The sequence below is a fragment of the Delphinapterus leucas genome, chromosome 5, assembly GCF_059928025.1.
Source record: "Delphinapterus leucas isolate spDelLeu-1000000601 "Yukka" chromosome 5, BTC_Dleu_Yukka2, whole genome shotgun sequence".
NCBI classification, from domain to species: Eukaryota; Metazoa; Chordata; class Mammalia; order Artiodactyla; family Monodontidae; genus Delphinapterus; species Delphinapterus leucas.
In genome coordinates, this window is record NC_143133.1 from 121274898 (window position 1) to 121285120 (window position 10223).

General features: G+C 37.5%; 1 protein-coding gene across 1 annotated transcript in view; it reads left to right on the plus strand.

The window, feature by feature from the left end:
* Positions 1-10223, plus strand: part of STPG2 (sperm tail PG-rich repeat containing 2) — a 529587-nt gene that overhangs the window by 490744 nt on the left and 28620 nt on the right. The window lies entirely within an intron of this gene.

The window sequence follows — 10223 nt, forward strand, 5'->3', positions numbered from 1 at the left end:
TTTTGGATGGACTGTCCTATAAATATCAATAAAATCTATCTGGTCTAATGTGTCATTTAAGGCTTGTGTTTCCCTTTAATTAATTTTTTGTCTGGATGACCTCTCCCTTGGTGTATATGGAATGTTAAAGTCTCCCACTATTATTGTGTTACTGTCAATTTCCCCTTTTATGGCTGTTAGCATTTGCCTATGTATTGTATTGCTCCTATGTTGGGTGCATAAATATTTACAACTGTTATATCTTCTTGGCTTGATCCCTTTATCATTATATAGTGTCCTTCCTTGTCTCTTTTGACAGTCTTTATTTTAAAGTCTATTTTGTCATACGAGTATTGCTACTCCAGCTTTCTTTTGATTTCCATTTGCATGGAATATTTTTCCATCCCCTCACTTTCATTCTGTATGTGTCCCTGGGTCTGAAGTGTGTCACTTGTAAATAACGTATATACAGGTCTTGTTTTTGTATCCATTCAGCCAGTCTGTTTCTTTTGGTTGGAGCATTTAATCTATCTACATTTAAGGTAATTATTGATATGTATGTTCCTATTACCATTTTCTTAATTGTTTTGGGTTTGTTTTTGTAGGCCTTTTTCTTCTCTTGTGTTTCCTGCCTAGAGAAGTTCTTCTAGCATTTCTTGTAAAGCTGGTCTGGTGGTGCTGAATTCTCATAGTTTTTACTTGTCTCTAAAGCTTTTGATTTCTCCATCATATCTGAATGAGAGCGTGCTGGGTAGAGTAATCTTGGTTGTAGGTTTTTCCCGTTTCATCACTTTAAGTATATCCTGCTGGCCTGCAGAGTTTCTACTGAAAGATCAGCTGATAACCTTATGGGGATTCCCTTGTATGTCATTTGTTGCTTTTCCCTTGCTGCTTTTACTATTTTTTCTTTGTATTTAATTTTTGATAGTTTGATTAATATGTGTCTTGATGTGTTTTTCCTTGGGTTTATCTTGTATGGGACTCTCTGCACTTTCTGGCCTTGACAATTTCCTTTCCAGTATTTGACTATAATCTCTTCAAATATTTTCTCAGACCCTTTCTCTTTATCTTCTTCTGGGACCCCTATAATTCGAATGTTGGTGCGTTTAATGTTGTCCCAGAGGGCTCTGAGACTCTCCTCAATTCTTTTCATTCCTTTTTCTTTATTCTGCTCAGCAGCAGTTATTTCCACCATTCTATATTCCAGGTCACTTATCCGTTCTTCTGCCTCAGTTATTCTGCTATTGATTCCTTCTAGCATATTTTAAATTTCAGTTATTGTGTTGTTCATCATTGTTTGTTTGCTCTTTAGTTCTTCTAGTTCCTTGTTAAACATTTCTTGTATTTTCTCCATTCTTTTTCCAAGATTTTGGATCATCTTTACTATCATTACTCTGATTTCCTTTTCAGGTAGACTGCCTATTTCCTCTTCATTTGTTTGGTCTTGTGGAGTTTTACCTTGCTCCTACATCTGCAACATATTTCTCTGTCAGTTTTTTTTAGATTTATCAAGGCTCATTTTATGGCACAGCATGTGATCAGTCCTGGAGAATGTTCCATGTGGACTTGAAAAGAATGTATATTCTGCTGCTTTCACATGAAATACTGTATAAATATCACTTAAGTCAAGTGGTATAATTTTGTCTTCTTCTTGGATTGAGCTCTTGATTTATGTAGTGTCCTTCCTTGTCTCTTGTAACAGTCTTCATTTTAAAATCTATTTTATCTCTTTTGTCTGATGTGTGTTTTGGTACTCCAGCATTTTTTTTAAAAATTTCATTTGCATGGAATATTTTTTCCATCCCTTCACTTTCATTCTGTATATGTCCCTAGATCTGAAGCAAGTCTCCTGTAGATAGCATATATACAGATGTTGTTTTTGTATCCATTCAGCCAGTCTATGTCTTTTGGTTGGAGTATTTAATCCATTTATATTTAAAGTAATTATCAATATGTACATTCTTATTGCAGTTTTGTTAATTGTTTTAGATTTGTTTTTGTAGGTCTTTTTTTTCCCCTTCCTCTTTCGTTCTCTTCTCTTGTGATTTGTTGACTAACTTTAATTTTGTGCTTGGATTTCTTTTGTGTGTGTGTGTGTGTATCCACTGCAGATTTTTGGTTTGCGGTTATGATGAGGCTTTGATATAGCAGTCTATATATAAACAAGATTGTTTTTAGTTGCTGTTGTTTTAATTTCAAATGCATTTCCAATATCCTGCATCTCTACTTTCCTTTTCTCATGATTTCTGGTTTTGATATCATATTTGTGTGCAGATCATCTCCTACCTTTACTTTATGTTTGTCATTATGGGTGAGCTTTTCCATTTGTAATTTTCTTGTTTCTAATTGTGGCATTTTTTTTCTGCCTAGAAGAAGTTACTTTAGCATTTGTTGCAAAGCTGGTGTGGTGGTGCTGAATTCTTTTAACTTTTGCTTGTCTGTAAAGCTTTTGGTTTCTCTGTCAAAGGATCCTCTATCAAGGATCTCTGAATGAGATCCTTGCTGGGTAGAGTATTCTTGGTTGTAGGTTTATCCCTTTCATCACTGCAAATATATCATGCCATTCCTTTCTTGTCTGCAGCATTTCTGCTGAGAAATCAGTTGATAACTTTATGGCAGTTCCTATGTATGTCATCTGTTACTTTTAATAATTTGTTTATCTTTAATTTTTGTCAATTTAATTACTATGTGACTCGGTGTGTTCCTCCTTGGGTTTATTCTGCCTGGGACTCTGTACTTCCTGGACGTGGGTGACTGTTTCCTTTCCTGTGTTAGGTTAGTTTTCAGCTGTTATCTCTTCAAATATTTTCTCAGGTGCTTTCTCTCTTCTTCTCCTTCTGGGACCCATATAATGTTAATGCTGGTGCATTTAATGTTGTCCTAGAAGTCTCTTAGACTGTACTCATTTCTTTTTATTAGTTTTTCTTTATTCTGTTCTGTGGCAGTGATTTCGACCATTCTGTCTTCTAGCTCACTTATTCGTTCTTCTGCTTCCTTTACTCTGCTATTTATTCCTTCTAGTATATTTTTCATTTATTATATTGTTCATCTGTTTGTTCTTTAGATCTTCTAGCTATTCATTAAACATTTCTTGTATCTCTTGGTCTGTGCCTCCATTTTTTTCCATGATCTTGGATTGTCTTTACTATCACTGCTCTGAATTCTTTTTCTGGTAGATTGCCTACCTGTCTGAACTTAACTTCTGGGGTTTTATCTTGTTCTTTAGTCTGGGAAATATTCCTCTGCCATTTCATTTTGTCTAACTTTCTGTCATTGCAGTTTGTGTTCTGCAGGCCACAGGGTTTAGTTCTTTTTGCTTCTGCTGTCTCCCCCCTGTTGGATGAGGCCATTCTAAGAGGCTTGTGCAGGCTTCCCAGCAGGTGGAGCTGTGTCTTGACCCACTGGGGGGCAGGGCCTTCTACTCCACCATGTTTTCTCCACCTCCTGAGCTTGTAGCATTCCCTGTAACACTCATATCATTCCTGTTAATAATCCACAAGATGCAATATGGTTTCGACCTTGTGCCGGTTCCCTATATAGTTTCATTTTAATCATGGAGTGTGGGGTAGACTTTGAGAACTTCTTATGGCATTTCTATAGTACGTAACATTTTGCAATTTGTACCATTTATAGTCTGCTGTATTTTGATGATGGTAAGGGGGTCATGCTAAGTGTACTCTGATGTATATTCAGAATAATAGCTTTGTCTCATAATCATATGGTTGATAATATCTTTGAACCTACAATGCATATCATCAGGACTTTAGCAAATTAGCATTATTTTTATTCATTTTCCTTTTTTTTTTTTAAAAAACACCTTCACTGGAGTGTAATTGCTTTACAGTGGTGTGTCGGTTTCTGCTTTATAACAAAGTGAAACATTTATACATATACGTATGTCCTCATATCTCTTCCCTCTTGCATCTTCCTCCCTCGCACCCTCCCTATCCCACCACTCTAGGTGGTCACAAAGCAACGAGCTGATCGCTCTGTGCTATGCAGCTACTTCCCACTAGCTATCTATTTTATGTTTGGTAGTGTACATATGTCCATGCCACTCTCACTTTGTCCCACCTTACTTTCCCCCACCCCATATCCTCAAGTCCACTCTCTACTAGGTCTACATCTTTACTCCTGTCTTGCCCCTAAGTTCTTCTGACCATTTTCTTTCTTTTTTTTTTAGATTCCATATATAAGTGTTAGCATACAGTATTTGTTTTTCTCTTTCTGACTTACTTCACTCTGTATGACAGTCTCTAGGTCCATCCACCTCACTACAAATAAATCAGTTCATTACTTTTTATGGCTGAGTAATATTCCATTGTATATATGTGCCACATCTTTTTTATCCATTCATCTGTCAGTGGACACTTAGGTTGCTTCCCTATTCTGGCTATTGTAAATAGAGCTGCAATGAACATTTTGGTACATGGCTCTTTTTGAATTATGGTTTTCTCAGGGTATATGCCCAGTAGTGGGATTGCTGGGTCATATGATAGTTCTATTTTTAGTTTTTTAAGGAACCTCCATACTGTTCTCCATAGTGGCTGAACCAATTCACATTCCCACCAGCAGTGCAAGAGGGTTCCCTTTTCTCCACACCCTCTCCAGCATTTATTGTTTCTAGATTTTTTGATGATGGCCATTCTGACTGGTGTGAGATGACATCTCATTGTAGTTTTGATTTGCATTTCTCTAATGATTAATGATGTTGAGCATTCTTTCTTGTGTTTGCTGGCAATCTGGATATCTTATTTGGAGAAATGTCTATTTAGATCTTCTGCCCATTTTTGGATTCGGTTGTTTGTTTTTTTGATATTGAGCTGCATGAGTTGCTTGTATGTTTTGGAGATTAATCCTTTATCAGTTGCTTCATTTGCAAATATTTTCTCCCATTCTGAGGCTTGTCTTTTCATCTTGCTTTTGGTTTCCTTTGCTGTGCAAAAGCTTTTAAGTTTCATTAGGTCCCATTTATTTTTCTTTTTATTTCCATTTCTCTAGGAGGTGGGTCAAAAAGGATCTTGCTGTAATTTATGTGACAAAGTGTTCTGCCTATGTTTTCCTCTAAGAGTTTGATGGTGTCTGGCCACACAGTTAGATCTTTAATCCATTTTGAGTTTATTTTTGTGTATGGTGTTAGGGAGTGTTCTATTTTCACTCTTTTACATGTAGCTGTCCAGTTTTCCCAGCACCACTTATTGAAGAGGCTGTCTTTTCTCCACTGTATATTCTTGCCTCCTTTGTCAAAGACGAGGTGACCATATGTGCGTGGGTTTATCTCTGGGTTTTCTATCCTGTTGCATTGATCTATATTTCTGTTTTTGTGCCAGTACCATACTGTCTTGATTACTGTAGCTTTTTCTTTTTCTTCTTTGCAGCACATGGGCCTCTCACTGTTGTGGCCTCTCCCATTGTGGAGCACAGGCTCCGGATGCACAGGCTCAGCGGCCATGGCTCACAGGCCCAGCCGCTCCGCGGCATGCGGGATCCTCCCGAACCTGGGCACGAACCCACGTCCCCTGCATCGGCAGGTGGACTCTCAACCACTGCAACACCAGGGAAGCCCAATTACTATAGCTTTGTAGTATAGTCTGAAGTCAGGGAGCCTGATTCCTCCAGCTCAATTTTTCTTTCTCAAGATTGCTTTGGCTATTCAGGGTCTTTTGTGTTTCCATACAAATTGTGAAATTTTTTCTTCTAGTTCTGTGAAAAATGCCAGTGGTAGTTTGATAGGGATTGCATTGAATCTGTAGATTGCTTTGGGTAGTATAGTCATTTTCGCAATGTTGATTCTTCCAATCCAAGAACATGGTATATCTCTCCATCTATTTGTATCATGTTTAATTTCTTTCAGCAGTGTCTTATAATTTTCTGCATACAGGTGTTTTGTCTCCTTAGGTAGGTTTATTCCAACATATTTTATTCTTTTTGTTGCAATTGTAAATGGGAGTGCTTTCTTAATTTCAGACTTTTCATCATTAGTGTCTATGAATGCAGGAGATTTCTGTGCATTAATTTTGTATACTGCTACTTTAACAAATTCATTGATTAGCTCTAGTAGTTTTCTGGCAGTATCATTAGGATTCTCTTTCTATACTATCATGTCATCTGCAAACAGTGAAAGCTTTACTTCTTCTTTTCCAATTTGGATTACTTTTATTTCTTTTTCTGTGATTGCTGGGGCTAAAACTTCCAAAACTATGTTGAATAAGAGTGGTGAGAGTGGGCAACCTTGTATTGTTTCTGATCTTACTGGAAATGGTTTCAGTTTTTCACCATTGAGGACTATGTTGGCTGAGGATTTGTCATGTATGGCCTTTATTATGTTGAGGAAAGTTCCCTCTACACCTGCTTTCTGGAGGGTTTTTATCATAAATGGGTGTTTAATTTTGTTGAAAGCTTTCTCTTCATCTATTGAGATGATCATGTGGTTTTCCTCCTCCAATTTGTTAATATGGTGTATCACATTGATTGATTTGTGTATACTGAAGAATCCTTGCATTCCTGGGATAAACCCCACTTTATCATAATGTATGATCCTTTTTATGTGCTGTTGGATTCTGTTTGCTAGTATTTTGTTGAGGATTTTTGCATCTATGTTCATCAGTGATATTGGCTTGTAGTTTGCTTTCTTTGTTACGTCTTTGTCTGGTTTTGGTATGAGAGTGATGGTGGCCTCGTAGAATGAGTTTGGGAATGTTCCTCCCTCTGCTATATTTTGGAAGAGTTTGAGAAGGATAGGTGTTAGCTCTTCTCTAAATGTTTGATAGAATTCGCCTGTGAAGCCATCTGGTCCTGGACTTTTGTTTGTTGGAAGATTTTTCATCACAGTTTCAATTTCAGTGCTTGTGATTGGTCTGTTCATATTTTCTATTTCTTCTTGGTTCAGTCTTGGAAGGTTGTGCATTTTCAAGAATTTGTCCATTTATTCCAGGTTGTCCATTTTATTGGCATAGAGTTGCTTGTAGTAATGTCTCATGATCCTTTGTATTTCTGCAGTGTCAGTTGTTACTTCTCCTTTTTCATTTCTAATTCTATTGATTTGAGTCTTCTGCCTTTTTTTCTTGATAAGTCTGGCTAATGGATTATTCATTTTGTTTATCTTCTCAAAGAACCAGCTTTTAGGTTTATTGATCTTTGCTATCGTTTCCTTCATTTCTTTTTCACTTATTTCTAATCTGATCTTTATGATTTCTTTCCCTCTGCTAACTTTGGAGTCTTTTTGTTCTTTCTCTAATTGTTTTAGGTGTAAGGTTAGGTTGTTTATTTGAGATTTTTCTTGTTTCTTAAGGTAGGCTTGTATAGCTATAAACTTCCCTCTTTGAACTGCTTTTGCTGCATCCCATAGGTTTTGGGTTGTTGTGTTTTCAATGTCATTGTCTCTAGGTATTTACTTTTTTTCTTTTTTTTGCGGTACACGGGCCTCTCACTGTTGTGGCCTCTCCCGTCATGGAGCACAGGCTCCGGATGCACAGGCTCAGCAGCCATGGTTCATGGGCCCAGCCGCTCCGTGGCATTTGGGATCTTACCAGACTGGGGCACAAACCCATGTCCCCTGCATCGGCAGGCGGACTCTCAACCACTGCACCACCAGGGAAGCCCTCTAGGTATTTACTGATATCCTCTTTGATTTCTTCAGTGATCTCTTGGTTATTAAGTAGTGTGTTGTTGAGCCTCCATGTGTTTGTATTGCTTACAGATTTTTTCCTGTAACTGATATCTAGTCTCATAGTGTTATGGTCGGAAAAGATACTATATGATTTCCATTTTCTGAAATTTACAAAGGCTTGATTTGTGACCCAAAATATGATCTATCCTAGCGAATGTTCCATGAGCACTTGAGAAGAATGTGTACTCTGTTGTTTTTGCATGTTTTTGCATGGAATGTCCTATAAATATCCATTAAGTCCATCTTTTTCATGTATCATTTAAAGCTTGTGTTTCCTTATTTATTTTCATTTTGGATGATCTGTCCATTGGTGAAAATAGGGTCTTAAATTCCCCTACTATGATTGTGTTACTCTCGATTTCCCCTTTTATGGCTGTTAGCATTTGCCTTATGTATTGAGGTGCTCCTATGTTGGGTGCATAAATATTTACAATTGTTATATCTTCTTCTTGGATCGATCCCTTGATCATTATGTAGTGTCCTTCTTTATCTCTTCAAATAGTCTTTGTTTTAAAGTCTATTTTTTCTGATATGAGAATTGCTACTCCAGTTCTCTTTTGATTTCCATTTGAATGGAATACCTTTTTCCATCCCCTCACTTTCAGCCTGTATGTGTCCCTAGTTCTGAAGTGGGTCTCTTGTAGATAGCATATGTACGGGTCTTGTTTTTGTATCCATTCAGCCAGTCTGTGTCTTTTGGTGGGAGCATTTAATCCATTTACATTTAAGGTAACTATCAATATGTATCTTCCTATTACCCTTTTATAATTGTTTTGGGTTTGTTATTGTAGGTCTTTTTCTTCTCTTGTGTTTCCTGCCTAGAGAAGTTCCTTTAGCATTTGTTGTCAAGCTGGTTTGGTGGGGCTGAATTCTCTTAACTTTTGCTTGTCTGTAAAGTTTTTAATTTCTCCATCAAATCTGAATGAGATCCTTGCTGGGTAGAGTTATCTTGGTTGTAGGTTTTTCTCCATCATCTCTTTAAATATGTCCTGCCACTCCCTTCTGGCTTGCAGAGTTTCTGATGAAAGATCAGCTGCTAATCTTATGCGGATTCCCTTGTGTGTTTGTTATTTTTCCCTTGCTGCTTTTAATATTTTTTTCTTTGTATTTAATTTTTGATAGTTTGATTAATATGTGTCTCGGTGTGTTTCTCCTTGGATTTATCCTATATGGACTCTCTGTTCTTCCTGGACTTGATTAACTATTTCCTTTCCCATATTAGGGAAGTTTTCAACTATAATCTCTTCAAATATTTTCTCAGTCCCTTTCTTTTTCTCTTCTTCTGGGACCCCTAAAATTCAAATGTTGGTGCATTTAATGTTGTCCCAGAGGTCTCTGAGACTGTCCTTAATTCTTTTCATTCTTTTTTCTTTATTCTGCTCTGCAGTAGTTATATCCACTATTTTATCTTCCAGGTCACTTATCCGTTCTTCTGCCTCAGTTATTCTGCTATTGATCCCTTCTAGAGAATTTTTAATTTCATTTATCGTGTTGTTCATCTCTGTTTGCTCTTTAGTTCTTCTAGGTCCTTTTTAAACGTTTCTTATATATTCTCCATTCTATTTCCAAGATTTTGAATCTTTACTATAATTATTCTGAATTCTTCTTCAGGTAGACTGCCTATTTCCTCTTCATTTGTTAGGTCTGGTGGGGTTTTGCCTTGCTCCTTCATCTGCTCTGTATTTTTCTGTCTTCTCATTTTGCTTAACTTACTGTGTTTGGGGTCTCTTTTTAGCAGCCTGCAGGTTTGTAGTTTCTGTTGTTTTTGTTGTCTGTCCCCAGTGGCTAAGGTTGGTTCAGTGGGTTGTGTAGGCTTCCTGATGGAGGGGATTAGTGCTTGTGTTCTGGTGGATGAGGCTGGAACTTGTCTTTCTGGTGGGCAGGTCCACATCTGGTGGTGTGTTCTGGGGTGTCTGTGACCTTATGATTTTAGGCAGCCTCTGTGCTAACACATGGGGTTGTGTTCCTGTCTTGCTAGTTGTTTGGCATAGGGTGTTCTGCACTGTAGCTTGCTGCTCTTTGAGTGGAGCTGGGTCTTGGTGTTGAGATGGAGATGTGTGGGAGATTTTCACCGTTTGATATTAAGTGGAGCTGGGAGATCTCTTGTGGACCACTGTCTTGAACTTGGCTCTCCCACCTCAGTGGCACAGCCCTGACACCTGGCTGGAGCACAAAGAGCCTGTCCTCCACATGGCTCAGAATAAAAGGGAGAGAAAAATGAAAGAAAGAAAGAAGAAGATAAAATAAAATAAAAAAAATATTTTTTAAGTAATTAATTAAAAACAAACAAAAAAAAAACCTGGACAGACAGAACCCTAGGACAAATGGTAAAAGCAAAGCTATACAGACAAAATCACACAGAGAAGCATACACACACACACTAACAAAAAGAGAAAAAGGGGAAAAAATATAAATCATTGTTCTCAAAGTCCACCTCCTCAATTTGCGATGATTCATTGTCTATTCAGGTGTTCCACAGTTGCAGGGTACATCAAGTTGATTGATTGTGGAGATTTAATCTGCTGCTCCTGAGGCTGCTGGGAGAAATTTCCCTTTGTCTTCTTTTTTTGCACAG